Source organism: Euprymna scolopes, chromosome 21 (assembly GCF_053919585.1).
Source record: "Euprymna scolopes isolate OS-2025 chromosome 21, ASM5391958v1, whole genome shotgun sequence".
In the NCBI taxonomy this organism is placed as follows: domain Eukaryota; kingdom Metazoa; phylum Mollusca; class Cephalopoda; order Sepiida; family Sepiolidae; genus Euprymna; species Euprymna scolopes.
In genome coordinates this window covers 60,887,893-60,911,093 of record NC_136502.1, presented here as the reverse complement: position 1 = coordinate 60,911,093, position 23,201 = coordinate 60,887,893, and the positions used below count along the sequence as shown (strand labels likewise).

The 23,201-nt window shown below is 32.2% G+C and overlaps 1 protein-coding gene across 2 annotated transcripts in view; it reads right to left on the bottom strand.

Moving 5' to 3' along the window:
- Positions 1–22,121, bottom strand: part of LOC145242407 (cdc42 homolog) — a 213,277-nt gene extending 191,156 nt beyond the window's left edge. Inside the window, exon 1 of one of the 2 annotated variants that reach the window (XM_080105440.1) lies at positions 21,397–22,121. The gene's annotated coding sequence lies outside the window, so the exon portion shown is untranslated. The remainder of the gene's footprint in view (positions 1–21,396) is intronic. The other variant, XM_080105441.1, reaches the window with a different exon arrangement.
- Positions 22,122–23,201: the final 1,080 nt, after the last annotated feature.

The window sequence follows — 23,201 nt, the reverse complement described above, 5'->3', positions numbered from 1 at the left end:
AGCAACTTCAGCAAAGCATTTTCTTAATAGCACAGCCGAGATGAGATCGGGCCGACATGCTTTCAAGGTGTCTAGGTTTTTTAATGATATCATGCACTTGAGAAGGGGTGATTTTCAGATCATCTAGTGTGGCATCTGTCTACAAAGTCAGAGAGGGAGTGGTTTGCTGAGTCCAATGTGGAGTTAGAGACAAATCAACTGGCAAGCATATTAGCCTTCTCGGTTGCCATGCAAACAACTTCATGATTGTTTGATAGTTGGGAAATTTTACTTATTTACAACACTGTTGTAGATTTTTCAAAAATCACGGGTTCCTCATTTATGTGCTTCGATGTGCTTTCTGGTGGTTTCAGTATATTCTCTCTTAGCTGTCGCTATTTCTCTTACAATTACTTCTAGATTTTATAAACTTCTGTCTGTTTGAACTGGATTTATGTCGGTTAAATCTGCGGTATGCATGCTACCTTTGAGCAATGGCAACTGCACAAAGAGAAGTAAGCCATTGGGGTGAATGGGGTTTGCTATAGAATTTCTGCATAGAAACATGCTTTAATTGCTATTTTGAACCATTCTCATTTGTACACTGTTCAGCGGGAAGAGAAAAGATATTTCCCCATGGGGCATCTCTGATGGCTTTCCAGTTAGCCTTTTTATAAGGCCTTGTTTTGAGCAATGGCTCTTCAGTTTTGGGTCGTGAATTTGGGGCGATTTCTATCACAGCAGGATCAGCATTCCCGAGTGGGCTGTGGGTATTTGTTGCACAATCATCGGGAACTGTGGTCAGAAATAGATCTAGAAGTGAGGCATGTTGATCTTGCTGGTCTGGGAAACGTGTCGGAAAAGTAACCGTCTGTGATAGGGAATGAGATATATAGAAGCTAGGTGTTGTGCTACCAGTTGCGTCGATAAGAGAATCCAAGCTAGTTACTGTGGTGGACATTGAAGTCACCAAATACATATACTCGTGCACTAGTATCGAGGAAGAGTGCTGTATCTATGCTGGGTCAATTCACCAAGCCATTACACCCACCAACTCCGAATTACTTGAAATTTGGCACAAATATTCCCCTTCATGAGTTAGGAAAATTTGCCAAATTATTTGGCCCTAAACCTTACGGTTCGGATTTTAGAGGGGGTGTGTGTAAAATTTGCATATTTTGCTTCCAAATTTATGCAGTGAAACCGTACGGAATTTCAGTGTTTTATAAAATAAGAAAAAAATATACTTCCACTTATTCAATATTTCTGAAATTTGGTAGAAAGGGCATTTAGGGACTGTAGAATCCAAATATCTACTTATTTTAACCCCATACCTGGTAGAAAATAAAATTTTGCTCTCCCAAAAGCATGTCCCCCAAATCATCAATTTTTTACCTATGTAGCTTATGATCAGTCTAGAGAAAATATGTCCTCTTCAATTTTCATAATATTTTGTTTATAGCATCTACTATGGCTGCTTAAGTTCTCAAAAAGATTTTGTGAGGGTTTCTAGCCTACTTTAGGAGATATGGCCCTGCCAATTTTATAGTTTTTTTTTTCCTATGTACGATCAGCACTTAGTAATGCATGGGTCAATGTTTATCACTTGTTAAAGACAATCTATCCGTACCATACAAAATGCAATATCTGCAAAATATTTAAATTATTTTCTTTTTAAATTAACAAAGACTATCTTATTGAATAGTTTAAGAAATTACTTAACACAATATGAACATTTGAGGAGTTTGGGGGCATTAAGATGATTGTCTTTATCAATCTTTCACTGAATTACTGAACGTACATAGGAAAAAAAAACTATAAAATTGGCAGGGCCATATCTCCTAAAGTAGGCTAGAAACCCTCACAAAATCTTTTTGAGAACTTAAGCAGTCTTAGTAGATGCTATAAACAAAATATGAAAATTGAAGCGAACATATTTTCTCTAGACTGATCATAAGTTACATAGGTAAAAAATTGATGATTTGGGGGACATGCTTTTGGGAGAACAAAATTTTATTTTCTACCAGGTATGGGGTTAAAATAAGTAGATATTTGGATTCTACAGTCCCTAAATGCCCTTTCTACCAAATTTCAGAAATATTGAATAAGTGGAAGTATTTTTTTTTCTTATTTTATAAAACACTGAAATTCCGTACGGTTTCACTGCATAAATTTGGAAGCAAAATATGCAAATTTTACACACACCCCCTCTAAAATCCGAACCGTAAGGTTTAGGGCCAAATAATTTGGCAAATTTTCCTAACTCATGAAGGGGAATATTTGTGCCAAATTTCAACTAATTCGGTGTCGGTAGGTGCAGATTTGAACTTTTTGCTGGTGTTTTGACATGGAATGACCCTGCTGTCAAAGACTTTTGTACACTCCTGGGTCGAGGGAGAGCAGATAAAATATAAGTAGCTAGTGTTATGTTGCATGTTAAGTCTGAAGCACATAAAGGCCTGGTCGTCTGGTTCTAGTTTGGTTTCTCTAGTTAAGGGAGGAATGTTTCTAATACAGACTCCAAGTTCATGCATGTCTGAGTCCTTAAGGAAGAGTGGGAGATAACCAGACAGGTTAAAGTGGTTAGAGGGAATGGAGGAGTGTAGGTTAGTTTCACTTAGTGCTGAAACAAATTTGTAAAGAAGACCGGCAAATTTTGATTGTTTTTCTTTTTTGTATCATAAAAATAATTGTCAAGTAAATATTTGTTAAATAAGGAAAACATCACTTTCAACAGAATTCTATTTATGGCACCTTTTTTGATTTTGAAGCAACTCATTTTAAAAAGGGTAAAACTAAAATTTTCGCAATCATTTTGATGATTGAACAATTTTTTTTAATAGATGATAATCTGTATACAAACAAAGGTACAAGCATATTATCTTAAAAGAAATCTTAAAAATGTACTTTTATTAAATTATTAGTAGGCAGCCTGATGTTGCCCAGTCGTAAAATACACATAAATATATTTTATCCATACAGAAACTGAGACATGTGCATGCGAGTATTATGTTATTTCTAAACAGTTCACTTTTTGTAAGTATTAAAAAGAAAAGGTAAGGAGTCAAATATGATAACCATTAGGTCAGCTTGACAGGATCTTTAAAAAGTGTTTTCAAACCTACTTATTTTTAACAATGTCGTGTGAACCATTTCCACAGACATATTCACAAAACAGCAAACAGATAAAAATCCGATGGCTCCCATATACCAAGTTTTTAATTTTGACCCCTTAGCAGCCAGTTTTTCCAGATGAAAACCCGATTAAGTTTTCCATATGTTTAAATATCATACCAAATTTCAAGTCTGTATCAAAAATTTGTTGAGTATATATATTCTCACTTTTAAGACATAGATTTCATTTTTAGTACCCTAGAAATCAGAAGGGGGAATCCTAGTTAAATCCGTCAATATTGGTAACCCAATATAAAAATTTTTTTCAGACAAATCATCTATGAGGGGTGTGTAAAGAGTAATTCTTTGCAGGTTGTTAGTGTTATAGTGTAGAAGTTTACTAAATAAAAAGGAGATTCAGTTATTCCAATCACTTTAAATTTAAAACATTTTTCCACATCCACAAAGTAAAAAAAAAAAAAAAAAAAAAGCACCTATTTCCGAAGATAAAATATTGAAAAGCAATGTAATTGAAACGATGTAAGGATGTAACATCACAATATACGGTTTAACATACTAGTAGGCATTGGACAGCTTTTAGAAATTAACTTTCAAACTAATCTATCTATGGTTAAGTCTTTATCTCTTATCTCTTTCCATGTTTTCCTTGAACAGAATTTGCTACCTCAACTATTCTACATCTACTAATCCAAGAACTTACTCTTAATGTGACCATACTATCAAAATCTCCTGTTCCGTACACATATCTCTTTATAATGTCAATCTTCCTCCTGAGATCATATATGGCTTTAAGTCACATTACACAACCATCATATTCTCATATCATTTCTTTCCTCAACCATCATAAAACATTTTTGTGTCTCTTATAATCAACTGTTTAAAATGCTTCTGGAATGATCTGCCTGCATAGGTTAGAGAAATGGATGCAAACAGCCAAAGACATGCCACATGATGGATATCTACCATGCAACAGCCTTATGATCCAGGCAAAGCATATGAAGCCGTTTAGAATTTACAGATACCGTGTTGGGGGGGTATGCAAAATAAAATTTAAATTGATTCGATTAAATATCTAAATGAAGATCACAAAAGAAGAAAACAGCCAGTATGTCAATGTGACATAGGTAGGAGGAGACAACTGAGCACGCTAGATTTTGCCTGCTTCTAATGCATAAATACCATCAGTGATTTTTCTGGTGAAATGACTCCTCTGCATAGCCAATGATATGGATTGCCTTGACAATTTGTTAACAAGCAAGCATTTCCGGGTCAACTTTGCTCGTTTTGTAAAATCTACCACCCCTCTTACACTGCATACACAGAACACGAGGTGATGATGCTTCACTAGACAAAGTGAACCATCACTATCAGAGCAATAGGCAATTTGTTGTGCATATCAATAAGGTAATTTGAATTTCAGGAAGATTTTCTCATATCCATATAGTTAAAAAAAAAAATAAATAACTTTAGAGAAAAACGTCTACCAATAAAAAAAATAAAAAAAAATCTCATTGCTATCCAACAAAAGAAATCTTTGATGATTAAAGTTTTTGTGTATCATAATTGTACAGGTAACTTGTTTTTAATCTTTTTTATATATGCTGATGTCGCCACACCATTGCTCTGCCTAGTCATGTTATTAACAAAATCTTTGTTTAATGTAAAGAATGGATTATAATTAAAAAAAAAAAAAAAAAAAAAACGCTAAAAGGATTTCTGAGCCTTTAACAAAAGCTTTTAACAGAAAACGTCAATAGATTTTCAGGACAATTTATCATGCAGTTATCCTCAAATCTTAAATTTTAAACAAATGCAACAACAGGTACTTTTTGCTTTAAATAGATCCAAAACGGAGAAAAAAAACTAAAGTCATGTGATAAAACAGTATGGTAGAGGGAGGAATAACTATTTTTGGTAAACATTAAATTGACTAAAAATTTGTGCTGTTGTATTTAATTCTCAAACTTCTTTCTAGATGTAAATTTAAGAAAGTGTTATCTGCTCAGATTTATCTTATGTTTTTTTTATTTCATAGTTAAATGAAGAATGTTTTTATTTTGTGTCACGTTAGTTTCTTGGTTTCATTCGTATACATGGTGGAATGGTAAAATTGGTGCCCTAGAAAAGACAGGATTCCGTTTCCGTTTGATGAAAACCGATTTTCTTTTGTTGCAGACGGTCTACTATTAGTAGGCCAGTTGTGTACAAATCTGAAGAGTGATAGGAGACTTATGTCTGAACGTGACACAATGTTCAACGAGCAAGATCGGAGATGTGCAGCTGTTCAACTCGTGCTCTCTACCGATCCAAGTCATGACAACAGGACCATTGCCAGCACCTTCAAAATGCAAACCTGGACGGTTCAGTGCTTGAGGGCACAGCTCAACACATCAGACGAATCACAGCTATGGTCTTTAATGTGGTTTCAAGTGAGGGCCACATCATGCCACTTCACATCTCCGAAGTCGGCTTAAAAGTCAACACCAAAGTGTACCTGAATGTGCTGAAGAGTGTGGTGATCCTCTCATGCAATCAGGTAACCACTGGCAGACCCTGGGTGTGGCAGCAAGACTCGGCACCAGCTCACAAGTCCAAAGAGACCCAGGCTTGACTTCAGAAGGAGGGCTATGACTGTACCTTTCTCTTACTGGCTCCCCTCTTGAACCCACAGAACTACTTTGTTTGATCATACATCACCAACATGACCTCCCACAACACCAAAGCCAGCCTGATCGTTGCCCCAACAAGTATTTGCCGAGCTCTCGGCAGCACTTATGGAAAAGGCATGCTCCTAGTTCCAGATCCATATCAAGGCAATGAATGAGGCTGAAGGCGGCTACATTGAATAGATGTCAACTCTACTACATAATCAAGTTATCTGAATTGATTTTTTTCAATAAAAGTTTTAAAGATGTAGTGTTTTTTTTTTACGGCTACAATTTTATCGTTCTACCCTGTACTAAATTCGTTTTAAACAAAATGGTTATGAGAAAAACTATTATTTGCTTTCAACATTGGAATTAAAATGTTGTGATGTGTTCAGATTTCGTAGCAGAGAAATCCAAGATTAGAGTTGATACGTTTGTTTTAAAAAACATTTCTAGATCATGCCATGCCACTTCAAAACTTTTAGGGGAGGTTTTTTTTTTTGGGGGGGGGGTACATCCAATCCAGATTTTAAAAAAAAGCTTGCTGAATTTAAACATTTGTTAATTGGATTATATATTATGATTTCTTATAAAGAAGTAAAAGGAATAGATGACATAAAACTAGAATCTTTCTGGTTGAGATCAAAATTATAGTGTTTCTTCTGTCCTCGGTTCGTAAAGGGAGAGTGAGGGGTCCTTCTTGACAGTTAATTTTATTTTTGTTCCAATTCAGAATGCCTTTTGGCAACTAGATTTTTTCCATATTAAAAAAAATAAAACTTGTCTTAATTTTGTCATCAAGGGGCAGCAAGTAAATAGAGATAAGAATGTCAGTCCTGTGTTGAAAAAGAATTTAGATTTACGGAGGAAGCAATTTTTTTTTTTTTTTACTAATTTTGGATGATAAAACCAGAAACCTTAAAAAAAAATTTTTTAAAAAGTCGAAATCAAACCTTTTACTTTCATCCCCACAAGACAAAAAAAAATCATTTAAAAAAAAAAAAAAAAAAACAAAGCTCCACCCACCACCCCAAAATAACCTACATTGTTTCGGAGTTCACCATACATCAAAGAGTCTCCATCAACAAACAATAAACCCATCAACCATTCAAGAGGAGGAAATGATCCATGGGAGGACGACAATGAAACAACAGATTGATAATAATTCTAACCACCACCATCCCGCAACAGACACACATTTTTAATGTTAATCACTCCTCAGAATTTAGTTATGATTCGTTTTTCTAATGACATCTGGACAAGAGTATAAATTTTGTAAATCGTAAATGAAAACTGAAATTTATTTCAATAGAATCACAATTCAACCACATGATTAAGAATTATTGGTACAATCGTCCCAAATTCTCTTTGCAAAACATCGATTTATTTTTAAATTACATAATTTAAGGTGTAATAAAAAGGGGAGGGTCAAAGATATTCATATAAATTTAATTTTAGGATAACTTTTTGAAGGAAATGCTTCTTTATTTCTTGGGAAAGGAGAGCATGTTTTTGCCAAGTTTTAAACTTTATTCCATCATCCTTCATCCTCCTTGAACTTTTTATCTCCCATTTTTCTTTAAATTATCAAAAGTAAAACTTTAATACATCTTAAAATTTCAATGCAATTTAAAAACTACAACATCGAATATATAAAATTACGTCTTTTGGAAAGAAACTGAATAGACTCTGAAAAGATACACAACTCAATCACCTCTGCATATATAGAACAAATATTACTTAAACTCATAATTCATAAAAATGTAAACAAATAAAACTAAGAACAAATAATGGTGGCAGTTTAAACTTTTTGTTGAGCTTCCTTAAATGAGACCAACCAATATCACTTAAAATTAATTAGTTTTTATTTTATCCTAAAGTTTTATGCACAATATAGTGAGATGTAAACTGTCTTACGAAACTCATGAATTTGGTTCCACAAGAAAATGTGTTGCTGCCGATGTTTAATCGGCAATTTTTTCTTTAATGCGAGAACGAAGCAGAATATGATACACAAAATGTATCATGTTAATGAAGATAAGTTCAGCATCCTCACATGATGCCAGATTCCATTTTAATGAAACCCAGAGTCAGCGGAAACTGACACATACAGAAGGGTGGAGGAGGGGTTCAAGTAAAAGCCTAACCGCAGCAAAAGAGATGCCTCATTCATTCATAATTTGCCATTTCCCATCATGCTATATTTACGACCTTAGTCCCTTCCACTCTCCAACTAGTAGTAGTTGCTAAAGATATTGGAATTTGTTAATAGTAAAAAAAAAAAATATGCAGTTGCCATGTAATGCATTATTATATATACAAAAATATGATTAATGTATAAAATTTAAATAAGAGGGAGAAAATCTGAGTGAATGAAAAACAAACCGAATTACAGTAGTCAAATCATATTCGTCAAGCACTCCAGCAGTTGTCCCTACCCCCAAATACTATTTAAATATATCTGTTTATAAACGAGTGTCGAGATCACTACCTAAAAATAAAATAGTAAATCTGTATTAATTGAACTCTTAGACAATGTCTTCTGTTTACTTGCCTCCCCACAAGGGTAGAGTTAGGCATATCAGTTTTTAATGTGGGGGAACATCTAACTAAAAAAAAAAAAAAAAAAAAAAAAAAAAAAAAAAAGGGGTGGGGGACACTCCAGATTGGGACAAAACTAAAAATTATCTTAGTCTATAAGGATTTCTCCTTTACTGACAGTAAAGATAAGAGTATAATACTACACTTTATTCTTAGCCAAAAGGCTAGTGTGCCCGATCACTGGATTATTTTATTATTAATCAGATATTAAAAAAAAAAAAAAGTAAACGTGACAATACTCAATTACTTTGCTCTCAGCCCTTCACCCGTGCAACGCCAAATAAATACAGCAAATAGTATATTATAACCATAACGAGCTTTTCTTATAAAATAAAGTGTCGAGGACACTATAAAAAAAAGGGAGTGGGGGGAGGATGAATACTAGATATTGCATACATTTATCAGATGCATACCTTCTTTAGTAGGACAAAAGCGATTGTTAAAGTGTTTCTTTATTTTAAGAACACATAATATTCAACCTTAAACACTTTCCGTTCTTTTTAAAAACTTGAAAATTACTTTAATATCGAATGGTTGCAGTAATAAACATAGCAGTCATTTTAATTTAAGAATAACACTACCACCACCAAAAAATATTTATCCATATGAGGATATCGTGACCACAGAACAGATACTACACTATTCTTCAAACATAAAAAGGTAATGTCTCAGATAGTAAACTATACTACACTAACCTCCAACTCTCCAAAAAGCAGGTAATCCCTAGAAGGATGATTTGACAATAGATACTACACTAATCCACACCCCTGCATTTAAAATTAGTAGATTAGTACAATAGTAGGTACTAAGTGTACTTTAACCGGAAATAGATTTTGTTTCCAGTTTTGAAAAAGTTCAAGTAAGGAAAAGGAGAGATAATCCAAATTTTGATTTTTCAAACCAAACTTTTATTGTGATTCAAAACAAGTCCAACAAAGCAACAAAGTAACCACTGAAAACATTAAATTTAAATTGAAAAATGTTACTATATGAGCAACAATATTTTAAAAGAATTTTTTTTTAATTTACAAATAAAATTTAACATAAAAAGAATTATTTTGAAATAAAGAAAATAGAATTGGTTAGATGTAAAAGGTGCTGGTTTAGAATTAAACTACAGCAGTAATTTTTTTTTTAATATACCCTTTAGGGACCTCCAGCGCACAACAGATTTAACCTCCTATTGTAGCACAATTGATATTATAACCTTTATGCTATTTAAAAGAAGCTTAAAATAAACTAGTAATATATTTTAAATTTTTTACACCATAAGAAATTAATGAAAATGCGAAGCCAAAATCGTGTTTACATTATCGATGCCTTAAAACAACTTTCCTTATGTAGTGATCATTTTGAAGGCAAAACATACCTGTGTTTAAAAATTTAGCAGAAATTAAGTTAGATTTTCATGAAATTTTCAACACTTATTAAATTAAGTCCATAAAAATTGCACCATTTTATAAAGCTTAAGAGTTTATATATATATATATATATTATATATATATATATATATATATATATAAACAAACCCATTACTTATTTTACTTACCTTGAAATCGTAAATTAAAAAAAAAATGGACATAAAATCAATGTTAAAAAAAATATTAACTTTTTTCTTCAATAATATTAGTTGAATTACAAAAAAAAAAAATATCTAAAAAAAATTTTTCAAAAATCTAAATAGAATAAAATTCCAATATTCTGCAATATAAAGTTTTAAAACAGATTTTTGAGTAAGGTTTTCAATTTTTTAAAAATATTTTCATAATATAAACGACTATTGGCAATTTTAAATTAGCAATTTCAACTACAAGTTAAAGCAAGTGAAGCAAGCATGCATGGTCCCCCGTGAGTGCACAGTGAACGAGGCATAAAAAAAAAAAAAATGACTAAGTTCACCCGGGCCACCCCCCATCCCCCATTTAGGCCAAAAGTTCCAAGAAACGGTGCTGTTTTAAGCTTTAACATATGTAAATTTGAGTTCTACACCATGCAAAAAAAAAAAAAAGAAATGACTGTCCATCATTTGCCCCCCCCCCATTTAGCTTCAAAAGTTCCCAACGCCTTAACATTTAAATTTGAGTTAGCACCATGCAAAATTGCTAAATAGTCCCAAAAATGGAGTGTTTTTATTAGCCCTATAAAAGAGATCCCGGGACACAGCCAAAAGTTATCGCGAAGTATAGACAAACAAAATTATATAGAAATCAGTTACAACTTTTCAGAAAGTTTTATAAAAATCCAAAGCGTTTTTTTTTTTTTTTTTTTTTTTTTTTAATATGCACAAAAGTGGCAAATTTTAGCCATTTTAATCCGAACGGCACCCTTAACGGGGCATACGGAGTTTTCCTGGAAAATCTTTTCTATTACTTTTTTACTCATATGTTTAATGTTTGTGCCATATTTTTTTAAATTTCAAAGCGTAGTTATTGAGCAAAGTGCGGACAGACGAACGGGTGACCGTGAATTTACAGGTCAACCCTCCTTTTGCCGGGAGGGGGGGGGCAATTATTTTAATTGTTTAAAAAAAAAAAAAAAAAAAATCTAGGGGAGAGAGTCAACTTGATTTTACTTACTTTCAAAATAAATGTACGGCGGCCTCTCAAAATCAAACAATAGCAAACGTTTCCCTTTATTCAATGTAGTTTCTTTGGGCATTGCTAGACACAAAATGATGAGGTCGCTGTTATTGCATAAAAATAGGAATTCAGAGGTGTATAATTAGGTGTATCAGAATTTGGAGGGGAATTTTTGACACCTCTAACAGAAAACTGCAAATAAAATATAAAAAAACTTGTAATTTCTCTTTTTAAAGTGGGTTGTTTATTTTCTGCTTGAAATATACTTCCAAAATAAACTATTAAAGTTGTTTAAAAAAAATAGAAATATTCTTTATTTAAAAAAAAAAAAAAAAAAAAAAAACTGTTTACAAAGTGCCGGTGCGCGTTCAACCAGCCATTTTTTTTTTACGTATGAAATCAATTGAATTTTACGAGTGAAATTTTTTTCAATTTTTAAACTTTAAAAATCTATCAATTTTTCTATTGGTTCAATTTTTACGATATTTTCAGGGTCAAGGTGAAATTTTATGCTCTTTCCGAAGATAATATTTTCGACAAAAGTTTTTTTTTAATTCACCCCCCCCCATTTTCAAATGTCTATTAAAATTTAAATAATTAATTTACTCAAAGTCAAAATATATCACAAATTGAAAATAAAAGATCAATAAATAAAATATTCTAATTTAAAATAAAAAGTGTTTTTTAGAAATTTACCTGTAAAGTCCAAAGTTTTACAACCTTTATTAAAAAAAACAAAAAAAAAAACACGTTGATTTTTTTTTTTTTTTTTTTTTTTAAATGAAAGCTCATGTTATGCTTATATTGTCAAGTAAATACCGGAAGCTGACGACAATTTTCTATTTCATTCGATTTTTTTTTTTTTTTTTAGATATTTTTTTAAAAAATTCACTCGATAAAGTAGAAAGAAAATATAATAATCCAAAACTTGTGTATTTCATTAAGAGAATTAAAAAAAAAAAAAAAAAATCGGCCGACTGGATTTTTTTGTTTAACGGCAAAAACTTAAGTGAATGTGTGCTTTTTTTTTCTAACTACAAAGGCCCCAAAATACTAATTTTGGTTAACAGCACGCAATAAAGAGACATTAATTATGTCCCTTTGACGAATCCATATTTGATAAGTTGCAAATTAGCAGCAGCACCGCTTTAAGCTAATGGCGCAAAACGAGTTACGAAAATGCGATTTCCTGGGACCCTTGCTTTAAAAAATCCTTTTATTTAAAAATATAAAATATAAATATGGACAATTCTTATAAATGAAGAATTGAAGCAGCCATTGCTTAGTTTGTTTTGGGGTTTTTTTACAGGTAGGTGATTTTTTGGCATTTATATATATTTAATAGATTTTGATATCGGTTAAAATTTGTTGAATTTTGTGAAATCTTAAGAAAACCGATGAAAAAAAAAAAAACAAAAAAAAAAAAAAAAACAAATATTGTATTTTTTTTTTTTTCGATTAAACCTTTCATTATTTTAAAATTTGGTCTTTCCTCATTTTATTGAACAAAAAAAAAATAAATAAAAAAGATATATTTTGAAATTACATTTTCATGTTGATTATAAGCTTCGAAACAGAGTCTATATAATCAGATGTTTATTCAAGTTTTCAATGGTGGCTTAAGCAAAAATAATATCACGTAATTGCCATCTCGAAAATAGCAATATATCCAAAATTGGTGCTAAGGGGACAGAGATTAATTCATGCGTACGAGCGGTACACCCCCTATATTTTTTAGTTTTGTCTTTTGTCCGATTTTTTCAGTGGATTATTATCAAATAAGTCTACCAGATTATAAAAAATTGAAAAATTTGTAGGGGTACTCAGTTTCTAATACAACATTATACTAAATCGATCACCCATTATAGAACCACTCAAAGTTTTCAGGCCAAATTTCGAATTTAGCCTTTTCTTTTAAAGCAGTTTGCCCTTTTTTTGAATTTCACTTTCTCCGATTATTTTAAATACATGTTTATCTTCAAGTTTCGTTTCAACATTCACAATGGTTTTCTGTAAAATTTGCATATTATTTAAATTTAGATAAAATTTCATAATTTTAGGATATATTGCTATTTTAGAGATGACAAAAAGGCATATTTAACTGTAGTTTAATTATAAAGAAGCACCGTAAAATGCAAGTCGGATTAGAATATTTGATGTTTATGCACTTATGTTACCGTCCTAGTTTTACAATAGTATTTTCAAGTTAAATTGAAGTTTTAAGATATTTTTTATCAAATTGCTAGGTGAAAGTACAGAATCGTTACAAAACACCCTCCTTTCCCCGATGTTAAGAATGGCTTTATATAATAACGCTTTTATTTCAGCACGGTAACATAAGTGCATAAGTACCGAATATTTTGAAATGCTTGCAATTATTATTTTGTCAACAAGTTTATCTGCGAAACTGTTTTATTTTTTGAGTAAGTCTTAACAGTCATTTTCAAATATTTTGATATGCATGAATTTGATTTTAAGGAACCACTTTTTTTAGTTTTCAGTTTGAAGAGTGCACAATCGGAGCAGACAACTGCAATTCCAGGACCGAATTGAAAATCTCAAATGTAAACAATAAATGCATTTTACCTACCCCCCCCCCTTTATTTGTGGTTATAAATATGCTTAAAATAATCAATCGAAATTGAACAAAATATTGTATTCTGGGGAGGATGAGGATTAGATGAGAAAAAAAAAAAAAAAAAAAAAACAGCACACATCAGATTTTAAGGTTGAAAATTTGAATTTTGAGGGTTTTTAATTTTTCAGCCATCATGTTTTGAAGTGTGAAATTCGTTGAATATGTTAATTATTCTTTCAGATTAGCAATATATATATATATATATACACACACACACACGAAAAACACGATTTAAATCTTTGAAAAAAAATTAATTTTCTTTTAATGAGCTCAATATTGCTAATATACCATTAAATAGGAAATGCTTTGAAGAATCGATACCCAAAAGAAAATATCAATAACTGCGTACGATAATTTCTTTGGGCAATTTGTGGTAATGTGATATTTTTTCACCTATGGTAGGCTAGAGGCCTACAAACAGTTGTTATCTCCCCATTCTCCTTTTTACTGTGACTTACGCTTGACTTCGTTTTAAGTGTGGGGGACTTTTGTATCTACCACACTCTCGTCCAGAAACGCTTGGTGCTGATAGCAAGACAGGGTCAAAACTATCAAGCATGGTACTAGATGCAGGAGCTATCTCCAACACATACGGCGTCTAGCATTCCCAAAATGGTCATCCATCTGGTATTGGCCAGCCTCATTGTTGCTTAACTTCAGGGATTATGTATGTGAACAAATATGTATGTAAAAAGAATTAAATCCTTATAAAGTTGATTCTTCATCTTAATAATCAAAACAAACGTTAAAAATACGTGGAAATTTACAAGACTAAATGACTATTTATTCATGTAAAGGCTACCATACTTTCTCTGCAACTATCATCAAATTTTGATTTTTTTTTAATTTTGCCACATGAAATCTATAGACAGATAAAAAAAAAAAGGAATTATTTGAAATTCATGTACTTGTTATATTTTTGCATATTCTTAGCAACTTATCCTAAATCTTATTTAGACAAAGAAAAAAAAAATTCAAAAAGCTTTTAAAAAATAAAGGTGTTATCCATCAAGACAAAAATGGCAGTGAATGGAGGTTTTAGAAAATTTTACATTCCATTAAAAATAGTAAAATAAGTTTTATATTCTGCTTTTCATATAAAATTTAGGCTTTTATCTTTCTGGAAAACAACGTTGCTCAAGAATAATGGATTTTAATAAATTAAAAAAAAAAATTGTTTTTTTTTCTACCATTTTTTGACTATGCTTTTTTTTTTGTTGTTGTTTTAAGACAGTGTTACACATTGAATTAAAATAAAGTTAAAATTATAACACAAAATAGTGGTCTGCTCCTTTTTTTTTTTTTTTTTACATAGGCATCACCACTTATCAAGGCCAAGAGGCCACTCGAGGATAAGGGTTAAAGAGTGTACAGTAGAAATTGAACAATATAGTAATCAAACTTTTTATATGCTGTCTAAATGATAATATCTAGGAGTTAACAATGGGGGCCGCCTGTCTATTTAATTTGCCCGACTTTGAAACGTTAAATATTCACATTTTCGAATCGCGTGTTGCTTTCGTTTTTCGGTATAAAGAAGCGAAACTTGATTCAAATCGCTGGCCCATGGCCAGTGGTCTCCAGAAAGCGATGTAACATTTGGTCAATGTCGGTTTATCACCGTCATATCAGACGGTTGCTTTCATTTCGAGACACTCCCCTAATAAACGGGGAAGCTGGTTTTCCCCAAAGTTGGGCAAAAAACAAACAAACCGGATTATTGACCTCATTAAAAACTGTCCCGCAGAAAATGTTAACTGCTGAATAGCTATTGCTTACATCATCGTAATGCTCGCACAAAATGTTAACTCTACGACTTCCACTTGACCTCATTAAGTGCGGGAACTTGTCAATTCTCTTCTTACTTAAATAAATTCAAACGTCTTTCAGTAACTCATTCTTGCTGGCCAAGCGGTTAACGTGTCATGTTTTTTTCACATTTTATTTTCCAATTTCACCTCAGGGCTTCGGGTTCGATCCTACCTACTTACCAAAACTTTTTAAACCCCCCCCCCCCGTGTTTCTTTTTAATTTAAGAGCATACACACCTCGAAACACCCAGGCAACACCGGGTACACCCGCTAGTAAAGTATAAATAATCATTATACTTTATTGTTTGTAATGAATGAAAGTTGTCGGCCCCAGCTGTGCACTCTCCAAAGTGAAACCATAGTGAACAAGGTCGAAATCGTTCAATTTAAAAAAAGAAAATCATTTAGATTTGGAATCTTTTCCTATTATAATTCTTCTGAAAATAAAAAAGAATAATCTCGATTAAAGTGCACTAGTGACCAATAGCACATTAATAAAAGTAATAGCATAATTTCGGATTCAGACAGATACCAAATTTCCATGAGTAATAAACATTGTTTTAGTAATGTGGTCATCCTGCGAAGTTGGAAAATAGATTGAAATGAAGTGTAAAAAGGCAGTAGTTAAATAATATAGTTCGTTTGTGTTCTTAGAGCAAAGGGAAACGATTATTTTCTTGCGTGCTACTGTCATAAAAAAAAATAAATAACCCCACAGTATACTTCAGTTTTATGTGAAAGTTTCAGAAAGTCAAAAGTTTGTCCAAGACTCAATTAAGGAAAAGTGGAAATCCTACTAGAAAGAATAAGGGTTCCGGTTAACTTAATCGTATACTTCAAGAATAAAATGGATTAATACAAAAATGATGTTCAATAAATTTACACAGGGATAGAGAGGGGGGGGGATTATCTGGTAAAATATTTAGAATTTTATTTAAATTATGGAAGCCTTTGAAGTTAACACGAGTTGAAACGATGCTCCAAGAGGCACCTCAGCCAGCAGATACCGTGTGCGTGCCTCTAAATACAAACAGTATATTAAACTTTTTTTTGTATCTTGAACTAACCCTAATATAAGTTCCAAGTTTAGTTCCGTTCAAATTCTGTGGAAACACTGCATTATTTGTACAATCTAACAAAAATCGATTTACTAAAACGAAAATCCTATTTTAAAAAATTCAAGTAATCGACCTTGTACTTTTAGTTTATCTTTATGGATCCAACTGATTGCATTTCAGCTTTTAATTTTTGTTTGAATATTTCAATTTAAAAAGGTTGACATCTATTATATTCTTCGATTTATACATTTGCTGATTTGTATTTTTTAGGCGATTCAAAAAATGTTTCATGATATGTAATTTTTCAAATAAATTATAGCGAATATAATTATATCGGCAATAACAAATGAAAGTTGAGTGATAAGTTTAATTCGTTTGCTTTTTTGAAAATTCTATTAAAAATATTGCAGATTAACATGCACTGCACAAAATGAGATTCTACTGTTTTTATGTAATTTCGTATGAACATGGAAAAACTTGATGGAAACAGAAAAACAAAAGTGGAGGATCAGTTTCGCATACAAATTTAACTTTATACAACTCTCTTGGCCTTTTGATCAAGATCAAAGTGTAGTATCTGTTCTTCAGATGCTGCACTTCCATTTCTTGTTCTCTTTCGGTGGAGGAGAAATCCTTCACGACTGAGACAATTTTTATTTTTGTACCTTTTCTCCACGTTAAAAAACGACCCTGGTGTCTAACTCTGTCCCGTGGGGAGGCATAGTAAATAGGTACAACTCCCTATTTCCGGGTCGTTCTAACGTTTAACAGGCAACTATTAATTTCTTTCCTATGGAAGAAATTCTATGCATTGTTGGGGGAGGGGGGGGTCATTTTTTAGACGATTACGTGCAGTTTCACGATCTTGCCATTTAGACTTAAAGTTAGTAAAGAGATTTGGTTAAATGGGGGATTATTTCATGTTAATTTTATATACAAAACTAATCCCCCACTCGAATGACTTTCTTTCCGACAACGTTTTCTTGGTGTTTACAAGTAAATCTCAGGAGTGAAAATCTGCAAATTTACAGAAAATAAAAATGGAAAAATTGAATACTCCCGGAAAATACAGGGTAGATACAGGCAAGTAATAAATATAGATATTGGTGTAAAAACGAAGGCGTAATTTACGAGTCCTTATGCTTTACCATGTCATATAGATACAAGACGTGACGTTTGCTAAAAAGACGTACGTGATATGAAAACGTCAATAATATCGTTTAGTAGTACAGAATAAATGAAGGGACCGACCTAACACACACACACACATATGTGTGTGTGTGTGTGTGTGTGTGTGTGTGTGTGTGTGTGTGTGTGTGTGTGCGCGTACCACATAAGTCTTTCATTTTGTGGATGTGTTTTTGTTTTTCAGAGCAGAAGTTTACGTATATTTCATGAGTATTAGAAAAAAATATATGCACCTAGTATAAAAACATTCGTTTAAATAAAAAAAAATTTTTAGAAATGTTTTTCAGCTGATTTTCCTTAATCTTTTATAAAAAAAGATTTCAATCTGATAAGTTTGTGAAACTAACTTATACTCAAACATTTGTTGGTACTTCTGCAGGTTATTTGCAAGTTAACCAGGTCATTTTTTAATAGGATTTTCAAGTTAAATTCAATTACGATATTTTTGTTCATTAAAGTGTTAGGTGAAAATATACAATAGTTACAAAACGTAGTAAAATATTACCCACGGCCATAGAATGTAGTTAATGAGCTTTATTATCGGCAAACTAAATTATGAAAACAGTTTTTGACATTTAAAAATTGAACCCAGTTCTTCCAGAATAGCTATTTTGAAAATACAAAAAATGATTACTCGAACACTCGACGTTCTGTCTTCTATGTGATCAAAAATTCGATAGGTTGATGTTAAATGTATACAGTAAAGTGAATATTCACTAACTAATGCTTTAGAATTAGTCTAGATAAGTGTTGCATGAAAATACAAGCGTTTTTATTTTTCCGTTGTCAATGTGGAGGCGTAAAACATCGATTTTCTTCAAGACCACTAGCACCTACCCCGTGTTGATAAAGGCTTTTAAAGGGCTTTCTGCGATCCTCTTGGTTTACTTTTATAATAAAAAAGTATTTATGAAACGATATTACATTTTTTTTAATGGGAAGGATTTTTAGGGTTTTTTTTCGCTAAGCAGAAAGCTTTGTCAACACAGGGCTGCCGGCTGCTGATCTTTAACTTGACTTTAGAAAATGGTTAGGAATAAAATTACAGAAAAAAGAAAAAATTTTTGTTCGTTTATTTTTTTTTTTTTAATGGCTGACGAAGAAACCAAAACGCATACCGGTAGATTTAATTTCGTCATTTATTTTTAAAATTGTTTTCTTTTCGGTATTTTTCGGTGCGCTAAAAACGAATCTGCAAACCGTTTCCGTCGCAAAAAAACAAAAAAAAAAAAAAAAAAAAAGTTTTCATGATATGAAGAAATTACTTTGAAAAGTGGGTGATCACTTTTCAATGTAAATTTAACATAAAATGAGCACCCACTTTCCGGACACTCGAGAAAGGGGACATTTTTTTGTTTGTGTTTATTGGCTAAAAGTTTTTTCTTCGATTTCTTTTCCATCTTTCAATAAAGACACGAGGAAATTAAAAAAATAAAGAAAAATCAGTATTATTTTACTTTAAGGCTTGTTTCATATTCGTATAGAAAAAGTTTTGGTATTATTATACAAACACCGTGACAGCGTTAGGGTTAGGGTTAGGATTAGGGTTAGGGTTAGGGTTAGGGTTAGGGTTTAGGGTTAGGTTTAGGGTTAGGGTTAGGGGTAGGGTTAATTCGCTGTCACGGTGTTTGTATAGTTTTACCAAAGTTTTTGTAGTTTTCGGTGTGCTTGTTGTCGGAATTTTGGGCACCCCTAACACAAAACTGCGAATAAAATATAAAAAAAAAAAAAACTCGTAATTTCTCTTTTTAAAGTGGGTTGTTTATTTTCTTTATGGAATATACTTCCAAAATAAACTATTACAGTTGTTTAAAAATAGAGCGGTAAATATGAAGAATTATTCCACCTTCGAAAATTCCTTTAAAATTACCACTCTTGGAGGTTTTCGGGGTCGCTGAAAACGAAAATAACGTTTAAAATTACGGCAAACGCGTAGTTTCCAAGATATGAAGAAAGGTTAGTTTTTAAGAAGTGGGGGATCACTTTTCTATATTAATTTAACGTAAAATGAACGGGGGAGGGCTTTCTTTCCACTCTTTCCTTTAAAATTACCATTAACGTTTAAATTTCCAGTAAACAAGTAGTTTCCAAGATATGAAGAAATGCACTCACTTTATGGTCAACTTTTTTTTAAGGGGGGGGGGAGACTGCCGGTTTGTTTTTCGTTCTTTTTTGGAGGAGGATATGGAACTTAGTTTTTTTAACAGGTGCTTATGCAGTTTAAGTAACCGTTTTAACGTAAGTAACGCGTCGACATTAACCGAGCAGAAGAACTGTTCAATATTTTACAAAAATTCTGTTTACATTTGGTGGAGGGGGTGGGGGCCACAACACCCCCCCCCCACACACACACACCAAATGTAAACAGAATTTTTGTAAAATATTGAACAGTTCTCCTGCTCCAACCAGTTAATTAAACTGCATAAGCACCTGTTAATAGAAGGTTAAAAAAAAAAAAAAAAAAAAAAAAAACGAAAAAGGTGATCATAGAGTGCATTTGGTGCTAATGCAGAGAGTACAAAACACCCTCCCCATGTTAAGAATGGCTTTTTAAATAATAACGTTAGTATTCCAGCATGGATCAATAAGTGTTGAGTATCGAAAAAAAAAATAAATAAATAAATAAATTTTAGCCAACACACAAAAAATGCCCCCTCTCTCAAGTGGCCAGAAAGTGGGTGCTCATTTTAAGTTAAATTTAAATGGAAAAGTGACCACCCACTTTTCGAAAAAAATTCTTCATATGAAAATTATTTTTTTGCGACGGAAACGGTTTGCAGCCCACCGAAATCTAAAAAATATTTTGATATATAGAACGTGAAACAGACCTTAAAGTAAAATACCTATTTAAACAATTTAAGTAAATTAAAAAAATGACAAGTCACAGAGGCGAGAAATAAAGAGATACGAGAAGTAGTCAGAATTAGTAAGCATACAAATTAAAAATAAAATATACTTCCAAATTGTTAATTTTACACATTAAAACCAACATTTTTAGTTTAGACTAAAAAATGTCAAATCTTCATAAAAAAATAAAAGGGTGTGTTTGTAACTGGATCAACTTAGTCATCTTGATTGCTTAGAAACTGGATTAATAAAAACAAAATCCCTTTACCCCTAAAAAAAAAAATAAATAAGTAATATTTTAATTATCTGAAAAAAAAAATCTTTTAAGTTTAATAGAAATCATTTCTGTATTTTTAATTTATATATTTTTAATAAATATTTAATACAGAAATTCTACTTCCGTTAACGATTTATTTTAAACTAAATCGTTAACTGGGTTAAATATAAACCAACAGATATACCCAATTTAAATCCTAGATAAATATTATAGTTAATTAAAATATAAACTAAATCTTTAATAATATTTTTATTAAAATTTTTGCTTTTCTTAATCTTTAAAAGACTTTCATTAAATTTCTTATAAAATCGAAATCAAGGCAGGACTTTTTTCACATTTTTCAATAGACAAGACGACAAAAATCAGTATTTAATTTCAAAACAAAGATCTTATCAAGAAAAAGATTTTTTAAAAGCTGACGTTTAATCTTCAGAAGATAATTATAAAGAAAAGTAATTCTGTTAAAAAGAAATACATATAAGAAAATAGAGAAAAAGAAACTGGAGGTGTCTTCTTTTTCTCATTTTTTTTTTCAATCATTAAAAATGTCTGCCATGACGAAAAAGAGAGAAGCATTTTTTTTTTTTTTTTTTTTTAGAAAATAAAACATCGTTTTAGAAGACGTGTAAACTCACCGGCTATTGAGCAAGAAGGACAATAGTTTTTCACTTTTCCGATTAATTAAAAGGGGGAAAAATGGGGTAGCGCCGATGTAATAATAATAACCAACCTGGTAGGAAAAATTTGGAGTAGAGGGAGTTGCGTCTATTTCCGAAGATTCGGGACACGAGAAGAAACGCCGTAGCAATGCGCATGCGCTCATAGAAAGAAGAAGCCGGTCGATGACGTCAAGGCGTTCATATGTGTACGTTAATTTTTGCGTGTGCATCATGTATGTGTGTACTTATGTATATATGTGTGCGTCTGCACTCATATATGTGTAAGTGTGTACATCATGTATATGTGTATGTGTGTGCGTTCTCACATACGTTCGTGCGCTGGAAGTTTTACTCTACTGTTCTGTTCACACTTTTTGAATAGTGGTAGCAAAACAATGGGAACTTCTTTTCTGCAACTGACCATCATGGCTAGGCTTTTAACCCTCTAATATTCTGCCTTTTAGCTGGTCATGATAGGCCCTTTTTTATCAAGGCCTGATGGCTGAACCCGGCTGACCTCTGTTATGGTTATAGTGCCACTTCCAGATGAAAGAAGGTTTACACTATAACTTACCTCTGCCCTCCTGGTGTATAAACGAGGAGCCTTATCATGGGTATCGTTCTGCCAGTATGTAGAGTTATTTTTACTTGTTTATTTTATTAGTTAGTTCCTCATTGTCCACGTCATTTTATTTGGTATTAAAAGCCGTGGCCTATAAAAAGCTATAGAGGGAGTGTCCTCTTCGCAAACTGAGGAATGTGCTGGATGAGGAGACAGCACACTGTTTTTGAAGGGTTTACTTCCGATGAGAAGTATTCTCATGTCAGGGCCTTCTCACAAACTGCTGTACAGAGAGACTAAAGACACCTGAGGATGGTATCCAGTAGACATTCACTTATGTCTGTACATGTGCATGATGCTTTCACACATGCATACATGATGTACTGCACCATGTATGCATGTGTGAAAGCACACTCATGTATATCTGTGCATGTTTATGTGTACACTCATGTCTGTATGTGTACATGTGTACTCATGTATGCAAGTGTGTATATGCATATGCTACACTAATGTATATGTCTACATGTTCATGTGAGCACTTATGTATGAATAAGAGTGTGTGTGTTGTAGCAGACATAATTGCAAGGAACATCAGTAGGAGCGAATTCTCATGGCTCCAGATTTTAAATATACTTCATTTCTAGCTTGTCCAATCAAAAGCCAGCTCTCAGTCACGCGATTGAGTTTATAAAAGTTTAAGCACAATAATTCTCTATCTTTCTTCTTGGACTTTAGACGGATAAAAATTCCATGTGGAATGGCACACAATCCACTCTGGTCTCCAGGCCTGGGGTTCAACTAAATAATCCAGCATGGCAACCGAACTTTAATACAGTACAGAAATAAACTCTTATCTTCTTACAGCACTGCTTCTAATCTTTTGTGCCCGTCCGTACACATGGACGCACGTTTTTACTACTAACTTAGACACACATACATAAAAACTTTTTCTTTTAATAGGTCTTTAATCTACGTCTCCACACAAGGACTTTTTCCATGACTAACCTTTTCTCAATTCTAACGAAGATAATCAATAAGGCTGTTGTTAAATGTTAGAATGAGACTCCTTGTCTTTCCTTATTTCTACACTGCGCATGTTTTTTTACCAATTTTTACTATCAAGTATAAAAATCATGTGATAAGGATTAATGAGACTAATGGATTGTCAGTAGAATGATGACGAATATTATGAGAGGATTTAAAATAATAAAGGGAATGA